We start from the raw sequence: 17,489 nt of genomic DNA on the forward strand, positions 1-17,489 counted from the left end.
GGCTGATTACAGGAAGAAAAGACTTTAGAATTTAGACCTTTATAGTCTAAAAAGACAAATGCTTATCAAAACATAAAGTAGGTTTAGGACGAACGCGAAATTATCATCAAATCCTGTTGTTAAGAAAAATAAAAGAAGTAGTCTTTTAAATTGCAGTAATGGGGGAGGTAAAAATTACATTTTTAAGATACAAATAAATGTAGAATTGGAGGAGCCTGTGTGAATTTTCTAGTGCTCGTGGATATTTTGACAACGTTCCCTTATCTTGAGATTGCTGTTTTTCCAGACAACCCAGCCTTCCTGCGCCATACTTTCTGCCTCCCTGAGACTAGATCATGACTCTAATACTGTGGGCGGTGCTTAGTCTTAGAAGACATCTCAGTTTACTAGAGCCTCAGATTTTCTCCAACCTCATTTAATCTTACATCGTGCAAATCATATACAGACCCTGCAAACATACAGACAACCTAACATATCTAAAACCGAGCTCCTGCCCTTCCGCTCTAAGCTTCTTCCACCACTGACGACTTCCTCTTTCCAGTTGCTTGTGCTAAAATGCTGGAAAAGTTGGGAGTCCTGATTCATTCCTCTCCTTCTCTCACGTCACTTATTCAATGACTAAGGAAATCCTCTTGGCTCAACTTGTAAATATCTTTACTATCTGACAACCTTACACCACCACCAGACTTCAAGTACAGAGCCGAGCCACCACTGAGGCTCACTGAGCTGCTTTTTTTAAGTCTTCTCCCAACGTTTACCTTTGCCACAGCTATTTTCCATACAGTAGGCAGAGTGCTGTTTTTAAGGTATATCACGTTACTCTTCAGCTCAAAACATTCTAAATTCTGTCGTCCTACTCAGAGAAAAAGCCAAAGCCCTTAGTATGGCCTAAAATTTCTACATGGTCTATGCTTCCATCCTACAACTCTCTGTTCTTTATCATCTACTGTTTTCCTGGGCTCACTTGCTCAAGTCACACTGGCCTTCTATTTGTTCCTCAAAAACAACATTCACAGTCCTGGCTTAGGGTGTTTGCATTGACTTGTGGAATTCTGGATTGTACTTTACCCATAAATGCGTGTAGACCCCACATCTCCCAAAGTCTTTGATCCAAAGAAGCCTATCCCCACCACCTTACTTAAAATTACAATTTTTCTGATTCTTCCCATCCCCTTTCTTGCTTTATTTCTCCATGTCACCTTCTAATGAACTATACAATTTACTTATTTTATTTTTTGTTTGGTTTTTCTTCCACACTGGATAAGAAGCTCCATGAAAACAGGAGTTTTCATCTATTTTGTTTACCATGTATCCCAGCATCTGGAATTGAGCCTGGTACATCATACTGATAAATATTTGTTGAAATGGTAAATGAAGATTGCAGTGCTATATACACTTGGTGAAGAAAACGTCCTCGTATATCCCATCCCAAAATCAAAAACCTTACAAAAAACAAAAGTTTAAGCTACAAAAATATTTAAAAGGCCATAGTTCCACTATCTAGACTCAACTCATTAAATATACATCTAATTTATCTATTTCCATGATGGAAATAACATGGGGGGAAGAAGGAAACTAGGAAAGAAAAATATGGAGAGGAAGATAGAAAGAAGGACATTGGAAGGGAGAGTACCTAGGAAGCTATTCAAACTGATTTAAAGAAAAGAGGATACGAGGTGATGGAGTCCGTCAACTGGTCTCTAGCCTTCCTCTTCTTCCTCCGTGTTGCATATCATTTAATTGAAGTCTATTACTTTCCTTGTAAAATGAGGTAAATGAAATCTACCTCATAGAGTTGCTGTGAGGACAGGATGAAAGGAGAGGTATGAAAGATCTCGGATGGTGCCTGACACATAGAAGACACTCAAAAATAAAAGCTGTGCTTGGTGATTCAATATACATACTTATATTTCCTGGTGCTGTCTGCAGAGAGGGCTTGGAAGCACTGACATCCCCAGGCCAGTGAGCACAACTATCACTCAGGTCTTGGTTTCCAAATATCATTCTCCAGTAAAAAGAACCAGGGCTGCTTGGAGAAAAGGAAAGGTGGTTCTAGGGAAAATTCAAGATAAGCCTGGAATATTTTATGGAGCCAAAAAGTAAGAAAATGAGTGTGTGGGGGGGTCCATGTCTAAAGGACATAGGCAGCAACCTAAAAGACTTTCTACCACCTAAACTTGAAACAATTTGAATATTAAAATAATTATAGTATTAGATTATAACCCAGAATATAAAGTAAATACCCATAAACCCATGTTGATATAAATATATGATTGAATAAGTAACTAAATGGAAGAGAAAGGAGAGATCTTCCTAAGAAAAATCCTCTAATTAATAAATGTAGAAGGAATGAGGGGACTAGAAAGTCATTGTTATAACACCACAGCAAGCCCCACTGACAGATGAGAAACAGGATATTTGTAGAGCCTTAAAGTATCTTGTCCAAACTGTGTACTAATTACTGTGACGGTTTTAACTATGTCCACAAAAATCTTTGAAACTCTTCCCTCTGGAGCTTAATTTCCCACCCATTTGAGTAGGGCTGGACTCAATAACTCACTCTTAAGAACAGAATTTGGAAAGGGATAAATAGTAACTTCACAGCAGAGAAACCTTCCAGAGACAAACCTTTACTGAGGGGCAGTCTACGAAATACCTGACCAGTCTTCTTTCAAAGTGTCAAAGTCATGTATGATGAGAGGAGACTAAGCGATAGCCACAAATCAGAGGAAACAAAGGAGACAGGGAGTAAATGCTATGTGGTATTCTGGACTGGGTTCTAGAACAGAAAAAGGACAGAAATTGAAACACTAGAGGAATCTGAATAAAGTTTATAGTTCAGTTTTATGCTACCAATGTGAATTTCTTAGTTTTGACAATGGTACTATAGTTATGTAGGATGTCAACATTAGGGAAAGCTGGATAAAGAGATTAAAGGAATTCTCTTTCCTATCTTTACATCTCTAAAGCTAAAGTCACTTAAAAACATTTTTTATATGAAAGTTGTGATTAAATGAGATAATGTCTGTGAAAATAGTTATGAATTGTATAGGGCTATCATTATGTTAGACTCTATTATTATGTACATAATGATAATGAAAAACAGTGCTTTAGAAGGTGATAGTATGATTAACATTTGGATCGTTTGAATTGACCAGCCCATTTGGCCAAATAAGCCTAATATCCCCAACATTGACCCAGTGAAAGTTTAAGTGCATAGCGTTGTGATACCAGCTTCCAAGATGGCCCTCTCTGATCCTCACCTCTTGGTTTTTAATATCATTTTGGAGTCCCCTCCCACTCTGAATAAGGCCAACTAGTATAACCAATAGAATGGTGAGGAAATAAACAATAGTGTGCAATTTCCAAGTCTAGGTCATGAAAGACATTACGGCTTTCCCCTTGCTATCCTGGATGATCACATCCCTGCGGAAGGCAGCCACCATATTTTGAGGACATACAAGCAGTCCATGAAGAGGCCCATGTGGGGAGAAACTGAAACCTCTTGCCAACTTCCAGCACCACGTGAGTGAGCGTTTTGGGAAGCAGATCCTCCAGGCCCAGCCAAGTCTTCCGATTCTGCCGTCCCTGCAGATGCCTTGTCTGCAGCCACACGAGAGACCCTGAGCCAGAAACATCCACCTAAGCCACATCTGAATTCTTGACCCAGAGAAACAATAAATGCTTATTGCCTTAAACCATTAAGTTATGGGGCAATTATCATGTGATAATAGATAATTAAACCAACAGTTGTTGAAAAATAAGCAATAAACATCTATCTAGGAAACCACAGCATAAAGCCAATAGTTTGAAAATAGATGAAAACAAATGACATTCTGGCAGTGGCTTGATAAGAAATGTAGCACACACTTTCTTCTCTTTCTTTCCTATGCTCTCTTTGTTTTATTTTTATGATAATCCAGGTTTGTGCTTATCTAGAAAGTAGGTTTTTGCTACTTTTCTGTTACAGTAATTGCCATGTAACAGAAGGAAGCATAGCAAATTAGAAAGAGGAGGTTAGAGTCAATGTCATTTGAATACACCAAGAACAACACGGATAGGACATGCGGGTAGCAGAAAGGACTGGCAATTGAAGGGTATGCTTCTTTTTGCTGCAGATCTTTTTATTACTATTGTTTTGATTGTGTAATCATCAAAATATTTCTGGAAATATTACTCAGGAACCATAAACGTGATATTCTTTCACTGAGAATTTGAGCGGAAAGAGGATAGGTTTGGGATTCAAGATTCTAGCTGCTGCTTTGCCACTTCTAGACTTGTGGGTTGGGAGAGTTTCAAAGTCTTCTGTCTTAATTGTTTTCATTTGTATAATGAGGGAGGAAAGCAAAGGCTGTCTAAGCTTCCTGAAGCTTCCTAAGGTCTCAGGACTATTTTAGAAAATTAAATTATCATATACGATGCTTCTCTTGAACGAAATAATTAAGGCTCACTTAGTTCAGATAGAAGTTGTAAACGCCCCCAGAATAATCTTTTAGCAATCACAGGTCTCAGGAAACGGACATAACCACAGACTTACCAAATATGTAAATGGCATAAACCTATCTTTAATGGCTGCAAAACCAAACCTTTGTCTTACTGAACAGCCTCTGTTTTGTGATACTGACGTTCTACATTTTATCCTCTATAATTTTTCTTGAAATTGGTATTTGAAAATTGAGAAGCAATTTAGTGTGCTGCATAGCCCTGATCTATTAGCCCAGGTCAACCTTAATGACATATTTTAATAGAATAATGGTTAGTTGGGCATCTAAACTTTACCCTACTGAGGATCATTTTGGGCAGCTGTGCTTTTTATTCATCAGTCTGATTGAAACTGCTTTCCTGACAGAAGCAAAGATACTCTTCTTTGTTCAGGATTTCCATAAAAGGCAAAATGGAAATCTTCGCAGACAGACTGGCGTGCCTGAATAAATTTATTTTCCTAGGCTTCTAGCCACAACAGTGAGCAAATAAATGTCTCTTACCTACATCTCTACGTACACCATAGGATCGCAAATTTATAGGATGAAATAATGCTCGTATGTTTTGACTTCTTCTTCTCTGTTTTAAATCATTGCCCAGACTTGCATTTTTAAATCTTTCCCTTATAATTCTTAACCTTTAGCCCTGGGCTATTTGAGCAATGTATGGCTGTGTGTGTGTTTGTGTCTGTGTGTGTATACATACATTGTCTGTGATGTTGGGGGAGGAGGACATGGCTTTCTTTTTAATTCTCTTTCTTTATAGGAACAGACCTCAAAGCGTTTCCTTTCCTAGCTTCTTAACTTCTCTTCCAAGCATAATGATTCTAGACAGACCAAATAACTGACCAGCGATCCATCGTGTTTTTAATCATTTACAGTCGGATTCCTACACAGTGGTGCCTGATATTTGGTTTTGAAGAATGCCTTCCTGGGGAGCACATTCAAACCAGCAGTTCTGAGCAATAAATTACCTGTGTTTGGGGGCCCTTGACAGCCCGTATTATTTTGCCCTTGTTGAAAATAATGGATGATTTGGAACAATGCTCCCTTTTGAATTAAAATATAAAAGGTTCGAGTTTTAGAGTTCAAGACAATGAGTAGGCCCTCAACAAACAGACTGGGCCCAAATCTCCCCAAAAGAAAAAAAGATCTGGCGGGGGAAGACATCGGGGACAGGAGGCATAAATATAAGCACTTGTATAGAAGATACATTATTTGTTTTTTTCTGGGTTGGGAAAATCATTTCGCACCCTGCACTGTCCCAGATGCTCAGTCAACTATACAGTTATAGCTACACTAATGCGACGCAGAGCAGAGCTTTGTGCAAATACTATGATCTTCCTGAGCCACCCAGGAAAATCTGGGGTCTCCTGCCTGACCAGTGAGCTAACCTCTATCTATCCCCAACTGGGAGGTGGGGGGCAGGAGGGGGGTGCTGCAGTCATTGACACTGTGGATAAATCACAAGGGAAATTGATTTTTAGCTGAAAATATATCTGTTTGTACATAAGTATAAATTACACCATATAGTAAAGTATACACTATTGTTTAAATGCTTGTAGGAGAAAGGAAAAATTATTTTCATATGTAAGCATGTATGGACATATAGGCAGTCCCCAGAAAATAATCCCAAAGCAATGAAGTGACTTAGAAATGAGACTATTGTTTGCCACATAAATAAAGTTGTAAGTAGTGGTTAGGTTTCCAGGCTAAACTAAAGTGATCTGAGTCCCTAGTTTAGTTAGAGTTTTTTTTTTTTGAGCAAGATTAGCCCTGAGCTAACATCTGCTACTAATCCTCCACGTCTTTGCTGAGGAAGACTGGCCCTGAGCCAACACCTGTGCCCATCTTCCTTTATTTTATATGTGGGATGCTACTATAGCATGGCTTGACAAGCAGTGGGTAGGTCCGTGCCCAGGATCCTAACTGGCAAACCCTGGGCCACTGAAGTGGAGCACGCGAACTTAACTGCTGCGCCACTGTGCCAGCCCCTAGTTAGAGTCTTAAGATTTAAGTTTAAGATAAGAATTAAGATGACTGTCCAAGAGGCAATGAATCACATGGGTTAAAAATCCGAGATACTCACTTTTGAGTCCAGGCTTCTCAATCATTGGTAGTATCACTTTGGGAAAGATTTGTGACTTCTCTCACCCCCAGTTTCCTAGTCTGTATATTACAGGGGTCAGTAGACTACAGCTGGCAGGTCAAATCTGACTTTCTACCTGTTTTGGTATGAATTGCAAGATAATTTTCAACATTTTTAAGTGTTGAAATCAAAGGAAGAATAACGTTCTGTGATATGTGAACAATGTATGAAATTTAAACTTTGTGAATTATAAATAAAGTTTTATTGGAACACAGCTATGCTCATTTATTTACATATGGTCTGCTTTCTATGCTACTGTCTTTCCACAAGGCAGAAAGTTATGATAGAGATTGCATGGCCTACAGAGCCTAAGATATTTAATGGCCCTTTACAGAAAAAGTTTGTCTAACCCTGCGGTGGTATCCACGTGGTAGCGTGAGCCTGAGGATGGAATGTTATATAAAATGTTTAGTGCAGAGAATTAGTCTGAGGAAGCCCTGGGCTGATGATGTCCCTGAATATGACTATGTGTAGGCTTCACAAAGACAGAAAAAAAAAGGCAAAGCTGGGAAATAATTCCAACATACTATCATTTCCCTTCAACTCACCAGAATGCATCATGGTGTCAGAGGGTATTTATAGAAAAACAGAAATGTCCCAGTTTTGTCAATCTGTTTAAACCTAACAGCAACTGGATGATAAATTCCCATTAGCTAATTCAACATCCATTTTAACAGGAGGTAAAATTTTGCCATAGACAATACTCCTTTATTAGTTATTATTCTTGCTGTTATTCTTATAATTGAATATTTCATAATAGGAATTCCTATTTAAATAAATAGAAGCACATCAATGAGTCTAATATGGAAAAATATATACTCCAAAGATGCATGTCAGAGTCAAATTGTTTTTACTGAAATAAGAATGATGAATGAAACGTAAGGACACAGTCCAGGATAGAGATTCTTTTCCTCTGTGCTTAACAAAAATAAAAACTACACTACAGTGAGTGCTTCCTCTGTCAAGTGCTATTGAGAAATTTATTTTTAATTTTTCCAATGGCCCTGTGAGATAAAGTAGGAAACTGGAAATAAGAATAGTTAATTCCACTGATGTGGAAATCCAGATATAGGCCAAGGGAGAGCATGATGGCACCTTTTGGAATGAATCCCCACTCACCCCACTTTGATGTGACCACAAGGGGCCTATAATTAAGCCAAGACTTATCTCTAATGGAAACGTGTGGCTCTGTTTCTAAATGAGTTTCTATTGTAGTTGTAATTGTTATTATTAAATCAATAACCATAACCAAAGTAGTACAAATACCACTCCTAGTAGTAATGCTCACTTATTGGTTCATTCACAAATATTTGTGACCTGCTGCAGAACAGACACTGGATTAGGCCCTGGGTATACATGGAAAACAAAACCAAGTCGCCACCCTATGGATCTTATATTTTAATGGAAACAGGCAGATAAACGTTAAATAAAAAATTTTCAAATAAACTAGAAAACATCAAGAAATATTACGTCCTATGACTGACTATGTGGCGAGGGAAGGGAGAAGATACTTTTGATTAGGTGGTCAGATTAAAGTCAGCTATAAGACTCCTGGTTGTGACCTCAGAGAGATTTAAGACTGTAATTCAGAGACCATCTCAGCTAGACAAAAGGCTTAAAGAATCTTAAAGGCCTTGTCCAAGAGACCCTTACGTTCAGCCCAAAGTAAAGTGAAGCCTGTCTCAAAGATTTGTGGGTATGACTTTGCCTGATGGAGCCAAATATAATAAGATTTATAAGAAACCCAGAAAGCTTTTAAGAGAATTATAACTATTGGAATCGCCTCCAGCTTTAACTGAATTGGACAGAAATCATTTACATTGAAAAGAGGGCTCTGGATCCCCAAACTTCCTTGAGCAGGAATCAGACTGAGAATGCTACTCAACTACAAACACAAGCCATTTCTAAAGAAAAGAAATATGACTCACCAGGAGATATGAAGAGCCTCTTACAGGAAGGAGAATTGCGCTCTAATCAAGAACTAGAAACAGATGCCCAGTGGATTTCATAGCTGTTATTGACCAGTGACTACTACAGGCTACTCTTTTACCCAGCTTTCTAATTACAATTATCCAGTCTTAGGGTATGTGTGTAGAAGGAGTGAAGTGGACAGTAGCCTAAATAACTTCCCTCTTAGTTCACAAGCCTTCAAATCAGGCAAAATCATTCTTGAAAAGCTGCGACTGAGGAACTTGCCCTGAGAAGCTTCCTCTTATCCCATTCCACTTCAAACTAATTTAGATGATGAAATATTCTGGACTTAAGCCTGAACCATAATGGGATAAGACTTTCAGAGGTCTTGAGAAAAGGTAAGCTCATTCTGCATGTAGGAAATTTGTCAATGAGTAGTGTCCAGGATTTTTAAAATTTAACCCTCCTCTCCTTCCCCACACTCCTGGCAACCAGTGATCTTTATACCGTCTCTTTAGTTTTTCCCTTTCCAGAGTGTCATATAGTTGGAATCATACAGTGCATAGCTTTTTTTTAAAGGCTCTTTCACTAAGCAATATGCACTTAAGCTTCCACCACATCTTTTCATGGCTTGATAGCTCATTTCTTTTTACTGCTGAATAATACTCTGTTGTATGGATATATCACTTTATTTATCCATTTATCTTTTGAAGGACATCTTTGTCACTTTCAGTATTTTGGCAATTATAAATAAAGCTGCTATAAGCATTCATGTGCAGGTTTTTGTAAGGACAAAAGTTTTCAACTCATTTGGGTAAGTACCTAGCAGCACAATTGCTGGATCATATGGTAAGACCAAATTTAGCTTTGTAAGAAACTGCCAAAAGGTACTCCAACGTGGCTGTACCATTCTGCGTTTCTACCAGCAATGAATAAGAGTTCCTATTGCTTCACGTCCTCACCAGCATTTGTCAGTTTTTTTCTTGGTTTTGCTTTTAATTCTTTGGGATGTTTTACATCAGCGATCATGTCATCTGTGAACACAGACAGTATTATTTTTTCCTTCTCAGCCTGTACACCTTTTGTTTTCTTGTCTTGTCTTATTGTACTTGCTAGAATTTCTACCATGATGTCGAATAGGAGTGGTGAGAGGGGCATCCTTGCCTTGATCCTGATCTTAGGAGGAAAGCATTCACATTCTCACCATTATGTATGATGCTAGCTGCAGGGTTTTTGTAAATATTTTATATCGAGTTGAAGAAGTCTCTCTCTATGCCTAGATTACTGAAAGCTTTTTTTTTTTAATCATGGATGAGGGTTGGATATTGTCAACTGCTTTTTTGTATGGTTGCATTGATATGATCATATGAGTTTCTTTTTTAGCCTGTCGATGCAATGCATTATATTCATTGATTTTCAAATGTTGAACCAGCCTTGTGTATTTTCTGGAGAAAATCCCACTTGGTTGTATAGTTTAATTTTTAATATATTGTTGGATTTGGCTTGCTAATATCTTCTTGAGAATTTTTGCATCTATGTTCATGAGAGATATTAGTGTCTAATCTTCCTTTCTTATAATGTCAATTCTGGTTTTGGAAAATCCAGAATTTTCTCCCCATTTCTTCCTCGATTTCTTGCTTTGAGTATTTCTCTGGATAAGTCCAATTAGATCCTAATTTTTGTTCTTTCATGTGTGAACTTTTAATTTGGTTATTTGAAAATGTTTGCATTCACTCATTATTGCCAGTATTTTGAAGTCTCACAGTGATGGGCCTTAGTGTGATTATTTTTAAACAATAATTGTATTGACTTTTTTTAGGCTCTTTTTATTTGGAAACTTAGGAGCTCCGGTTTTGGAACTTTTTCTTGTATTTTTTGTTTATTAATTTTCTTCCTTCTGTTATCTGTTTTTTGGAACTCTTTTTTGACCTTCTGGATTGATCTACTAATATTCTTATCTTTTTATCCCTACCATAATTTCCATTTCAATTTGTTGTGCTTTCTCTGAGGGTACCTTGGTTTTATCATCTAGTTCTTTGGATGAATCTTTCATTTCTATTTTCATATTTCTACTTGGCAAGAGTTCTATCTAGCTAACTGACAATTCCATTTTTATAGTGGCCTATTGAATGCAATGACTTCTCATTTATCTGGGAATAGAAATTATAGTTTTAATAATAGTTTTTGTCTGTTCTCTGCATTCCCTGTTTTCTTTGAGTTCCTTTTTGTTCTCTTTGGTGTCTTTATTTTTGGGTGGGGTTTTCCTCAGTAGCCACGGATTTTGTTGTCTTTTCATTTTTAAGATTAAGGCATTGAAAAAGCCAGCTCCCATGACCTTATGGTTAAGGTTCGGTGCTCACCACTTCATCAGCCTGGTTTCATCCCAGTCACAGAACCCCACCACCCATCTGTCAGTTGTCATGTTGTGGCGGCATTGGCAGCTCACATAGATGAGCTAGAATGACTTACAGCTAGGATATACAACCACACACTAGGGCTTTGGGGAGGAAAAAGAAGAGGAATATTAGGAACAGATGTTAGCGCAGGACAAATCTTTCCCTGGAAAAAAAAAAAAAAGATTAAGACATTGAAGCCTGAATGGAAGCTCTGTGTGAGGAGATGGAACCTTACAGCTGAAGGTCTTTTCCTTGAGAGTCATTTATTAGGAATCCTTTCATTTCATATTGAGGGCCACACCCTAGCACCCACCCCAGGGTTTTCCATTTTTCCCCCAAAAAAGAACCCTCCAATCTCCTGGTAGTAGTGTATGCTATATAACAGCAAGGGACTAGTAGCTGCACAGTTCAGTGTATAGACTTTTACTTAATCCTCTGTTTTCAGCTGGCTCCTCTCTTCCATCTTCTGCTCTACCTCCTGTCCCGGAGCCCAGGGCCTCTTGTTGTGATTTAGAGTAAACTCACAGTCTCCTGCCAGACGTGAGACAGGTGAATCTGCTGACTGTACACGTTAGGGAAGAAGATCTTACCTAATTGTCTCTACAAAGACCTCCCACCACCTTCCTGATCGCAGCATCACACCGTCCCCTGCTTTGTGTCACACTGTCCTGGGTTCTGGAGAGAAAACTAAGCACGAGTCTCCTTGCCTTTCTCTCCAGCCAGCACTTCGTCCAGCTTTCACAGCTCTGCTGACTCCGCCATTCACTTTCCATTTGCTGCAAACGGTTGCCATTTCAGTCTTTCATTGTCTCCTTGTGCATTATCTTTTTTTCAGTGTGTTTTTACCATTTTTGATTCCTTTCCTTTCGCTTTAGTGAGATTATGGGAGTGAGCAGAAATGAAAAGCCTGTGTTTAATCAGAAACCTACTGGATCATTACAAACATACAAAATAAAATTTTAAAGTGTGTTATGCTACTTTATTTCAGATATACAAAGATTACTAATCTAGACATGCATGCAGTTAATTTAAAAAACCAAAATTTGTTGTAAGCATTTATGTTATTAAACATCACAATTCCTAAACTGTATAATTCGTATAATTCTCTCTCCCTAAAAATGTAATCATAAATAAAGGCAAAAGGATTTCCCAGTTGTCTAACACTGGCACTTTATCCTTTTCCTGTAAGTGATAACTTAGATGAGGTCTCGTGAAAATCCATTGAAGCTGAACTTGGGGATGTTGGAGCCCACACTAATCATAAAGGGGGGAAATCCTTTTCACCCTCAGCTCTACCTGGAGCCTGTAAGTATTTCCATTCAAGGGAAGATGGAAGTGCAAAAATGTAACAATGAGTATCTTTGGATCACTGGGTGTGCAATTGATCTTCCTCAATATTTTTCCAATATTTAAACCTCTTTTCAATTCCCCTCTTCTTTTTTCCCTTTGGGGGAATTCTTCATAGTATGAAGTGCCCACTTCCCATTAAGAATATGGAATGAAGCAGATGCTCCTCCCTTCCCCTTCCTGTTTGAATCAGGCACAGCCCAATTGCAGAGTCACAGGAAGTATTACGCAGGTTGTGCCCTACTTATAAGGGCAACAGGTTAAGAAGGTCAGCGGGGACTGAAAATCAGCTGAGGTCTGCTTGCCAAGCCTGGTACCTATAGGGCGGCCTCTCCAGAGATGAGGTGCCATGTTCTAATTTACACAAAACTAACTTTGGACAAACAAAAATTGTGGTCACTCAGATCTCACTCCCTCCTGGAGATTTACGTCTAAAGTTCCCTCATATGCACCTCAGTTTATCAGCATGTGGATTGGACAGATTCTGCAGCTCATCTTTGATCTGGCTCCTACTGTCCAGCCCTCAGGCATTCCTGGGTCTTGCCATTTTTTTATACTTGCTTCTCATTGATATTGTGAGCCCCATGACAGCTCAGTAAATTTTACGTTAGCTGAAGATAGGCAGAGTTGATGACTATTGCTTGAAACTGAAACTGATGCACAGAATGTACGAATACATGAAAGGAATGGCATTGCCTATTGTCTTTTGGAGGGAAGAGGAGAGAGGAAGGGGACGGATGTAGAGTAGAAAGGGAGGCTGATAAATTATTGAAAACTGAGCTCTGGTTCTATGTAGTATTCTCTATCAAAGACTTTCACCCCACCATCTTCCTACCTTGCCTGCCTATCCCAACCTCAACTTTCTGACTTGTAGCCTGGTGACCAAAGTGTGAAGGTACTTAGTACTTTTAGGCCTAGCACAATTGTTTTGGTTGACTTTATTCTAGGGCTGCCTCATTCAACACCAGTAAGGACAGGCTATAGTCATAGGAGTGTGCAAGATGGTGGGGATGTGAGCATCGAAGCAAAGAACGATATTCAGCTTGAAATAAGATCACTTGCTTTTTATGTGGGGACTTGCGGGTAGGAGGATCTCAGACCACAGGTTTTTAAATGATCAAGAAACCAAATAGCAGTGCTTTTTAAAAAATTGCATTTTGGCAGAAGGCAGTAGAATGAGAGTTTACAAAGCAAAATAAAAGAAAATAACCCAAAATTAAGTTTTTCCCTTAAGTCTGAGGCACCACAGAGATAGAAGAGCCTGATTAAAATGAGCCATTTTACCAGATACATACATTACATTGTTAATTCCATTGTACAGTGCTCAGAAAGGAGAAAAACAGAATTCAGATTAACACTCGTAAGAGCAGTGTGAGCTTTGTTTCCTAGGTAGTGTTACCCATAAAGAGAAGAGCAGATAAGTAAATTCAATTTGGAAAATAAAGATCCATACTATGAACTGGCACCCACGTGACAAGCTGTTGATAGAAAATGTAGCAAAAGTCTTTGTCGTAAGGGCTTGTACAGTTGGAACCTTTCAAAATGATAGAGTACCAGCTGTTTTGTTTTGTTGGGGTTTTCTTTCCTAGTCTGTAAGTCTCACTGGACAATAGCGTACATCAAGGAATTTATTAAGGAAAAAATAATATTTCAAAGTAGACGTAACAGCTGCCTATGCTGTATTTGAGAAGATGAAAACACAAAGCCAGTGGAAGGGATGGAGGGTGAGTTGTGTACTGAAGTTGGGTGTATAAGGAGTCTGGTTGGCCCTTCATTAATTGAAGTCAGAAGATCTGATGGTAATTCACACAGAGGCCAGATTGAAGTTTACTCTACCTTATTCAGTTCACCTGAAAGTTATTTGTGGTCCTGCTAATAGATACGCATGAAGTTAGCAAAGTAAATCAATTCAGAAGATGCTTGGAAAATGTGCAGGTGGACTATGGGAGAGTGAAACTGATGACCTGTAACATACTGTGATTTATTTTTCTGAGGCCCAAATTTGAATCGTGGGCTCTATAAAGTTGGAGAGCACAGGGAGTCATTTGGTGCATTTTTATTGCTCACTGCAAATCTTTAAATAAACAGTACCTCTTACCTTTACATAAAGTCAAGATTTTTGTCTCACTCCAGGAAAACAGCTGGATGGTAATTGCCCACATTTAGAGAATAAATTTGGAGTGATGGAATTTCACTTTGGGATCCTTTGGGGGTAGTTCAAAGAGATAAGTCGTTATCCTCCAAATCAGTTAAAACCGAGGATGATTTTGTACCAGATTTTAAGAGTATGCTTGTGTTCCTCTGACTTAAAGTGCGGGCTCTCTGGTAAACACAAAATGCAGTTGATGGGGTCAGAGCACCAAAACACAGGCATCTGTCCCCAAGAAGAGCTGGAGGAGAAGCCCTGCGGGGGACCCGCCTGGGGGACATGGTATATCTACTGCGAGCCCAACATTGGGCGTCACAGGGCAGATGCCCTTATTTGCAGGTTTAATTTGCAGGGTTGCTGTTTCTCACATGAGCAGCTTCTAGTAAGCATGCTCCTCTGTGGAGGAGCTACAAGTGGTTCATTACTTAACGGAGACTACAAATTTGTCAGAGCAATTGCAGGTAGATCATCTTCAAGAGTGTTAGAAATGCTTGGTCCTTCATTAGAAATGGTCCAGAAAGTGAAAGACAATGGGTAGTTTTGCTGGCAGTCATGACAGAAGGTGAGATAAAAAGTGTAATATTAAATGCAGTAGTAGCTCAACTCTGTGATGTGATGAACTGCATTAATGAGGATATTACAAACAAGAAAAAAGGGTATTCATTAATTGAGAGACTTTTGTTTTAGGGTAGGATGGTCCAGAAGGTCAAGGGACAACCATAGTGTAAATAAGACTTGAAAGGGAATTATTCAGCTACTTGGGGGATTAAATGGATTTCGGGTTCTCTCAGGCATCAGAGTTCACAGCCTTGACCGTTACCAGTCAGACCCTCTGCTGGCATTCAAGCCTATAACCCCGAACTAGATATTTACTATCTCTGAGCCTCAGAACTTCATCAGTAATACAGGGTTCAAAATATATTCTCCATCTACCTTACAAGGGACTCAGAGTATTAAAAAGAAAATGATACCCAAGAAACTTTTCTCTGTAATCTCTATATTACCATAAAAAATAATGAACTATTATTATTTCATGATGAATCTATATGCTAATTCCTAACTATTCCTATCTGTTCCCTGAAACAAATTTACCAACAGTGTGTACTAGGTCATTTTTAGTTGGCATAGTTCTAGTTATTCTTTGGTACTCAATGCCAAAATACTGCTTTTACAAACAAAATTCTACCATTCACACTACTGTTTGGCTTGTCCCTTTGTGAATTCTAACAGAATTGATTGTGTCGGTTGAAAGATAGTGCCACGTTTCTTCATTGCCTGAGCTTGGTCTATTTCCCACCATCCCACCTACTTCCTGAAAAATGAAACATGTTTCAGATTTCTTTTCATCTTCCTGTGCTACTGCGGTAGACAGAATAATAGCCTCCAAAGACGTCCAAGGCCTGATCCTTGGAAGCTGTGAGTATGTTACTTTTCATGGCAAGAACAGCTTTGTGATTAAGTTACGGGTCTTGAGATGCGAGAAGGTCTTGGGTTATCTGAGCGAGTCTATCATAACCACAAGGGGCCTTATAATAGGGAGGCAGGAGAATCAGACTCAGAGAAGGCAATGTGACAACAGAAGCAGTGGTTGGAGCAATGCAGGGCCATGAGCCAAGAAATGTGAGCAGCCTCTAGAAGCTAGAAAAGGCAAGGAAATGACTTCTCCCCTAGAACCTCCAGAAGGAATGCATCTCTGCTGACCCAGCTTAGACTTCTGACCCCCAGAACCATAAATGAAAAGATGGTATGCCATAAGCCACTAAGTTTGTGGTAATTTGTTACAGCAGTGATAGGAAGCTAATACAGCTATTTTTATGGGTTACTTTTTATTTCTTGGTGGAGGGGGTATTGGTGGTATAGGTTTTATAAATGAGTCTGGAAACCAAAAACAAAGAAAATGACAGGATAGGAAGAGTCTAGCAAACCAAGAGTGACTCTCATGGCTTTCCTATTTCTCGCAAACGTTAATAAGAATAAACAGGAACTTGGCAATTTCAGAGATTCAAAGAATCTGAGAAGTAATAAAATCAATACTTAAATAGTTTCTAAGATATTTATCAGCTGAGAAATTTTGGGAAGGATAAAAATAGTGTCTAAATATTATGAACTCTAAGTTATTCCAAATTGTAGTTTAGTTTTTCTCTTTACTATATAGAGCTTCCACTTGTACCAGGCAGCCATATTCCATTTCACTCTTCCAACAACTCTGGAGTCATCTATGGTTAATATCCCCCATCTTAATAGGAAAATTGAGGCTGAGACAGAGTATGTAACTTATCTAGGCCACACACCTCATAAGCATTATATCCCCACTATAACCCTAATTACGCCAAGTTGAAATTGTGCTTTTTAAATGTCAGTCATTTCCTTGTCTTCATGAACATTCTCCTTTGTATTTTTGTGTCACCGGAACGTAGCACAGTGACTACTACATAAAGGACCAATTTGCTGGTGGAATAAATAGGTGATATTGATATTCTGTGGCTAATTCTTACGTTGAGGAGAGACCAATTCATTTGGTTTGGGGCCTCTGCTGCAGCATCTCATCTAGTAAGTGTCAAATATCCCTTTGACCTGCACGTCATGATACCCGTGGAAATATAAAAAGACCTTTGTTGAGCTTATTTTTTTAAATGAATCACCTAATTTATAATAAAATGTGCAGCTTTTTAGTTGAAAATGGGTTTCTGGATTAGTCAGAAGTCATTATTAAGTTAAATAATGTAATAACAATGACTCCAAAAAGAAAATAAACTAACAGAGGTTTTTTCAATAAAGTGGTAAGAAATTCATAGCAGTTAAATGTTTAATCAAAAACATTCAATGAAAGTGGAATTGCTCCTGAAAGCCAGGCTGAATTTTTGGTGGATTAACTGGACAGATTCCACAAACATTTGTCTAAGCCATTATCTGGAAAATCACTTTCAAGCCTAATATAATGAAAATATATTATGTATGCTAATAACAATGTCCCATCTGTTAAAGCACTTTACAACCTACTGAAAGTGGTACTTGCAGAGAGCCTTGTGGCTCTGAATTCAAAAGCAGTTGCAAGT

This window comes from Equus asinus, chromosome 4 (genome assembly GCF_041296235.1).
Source record: "Equus asinus isolate D_3611 breed Donkey chromosome 4, EquAss-T2T_v2, whole genome shotgun sequence".
Classification (NCBI taxonomy): Eukaryota; Metazoa; Chordata; class Mammalia; order Perissodactyla; family Equidae; genus Equus; species Equus asinus.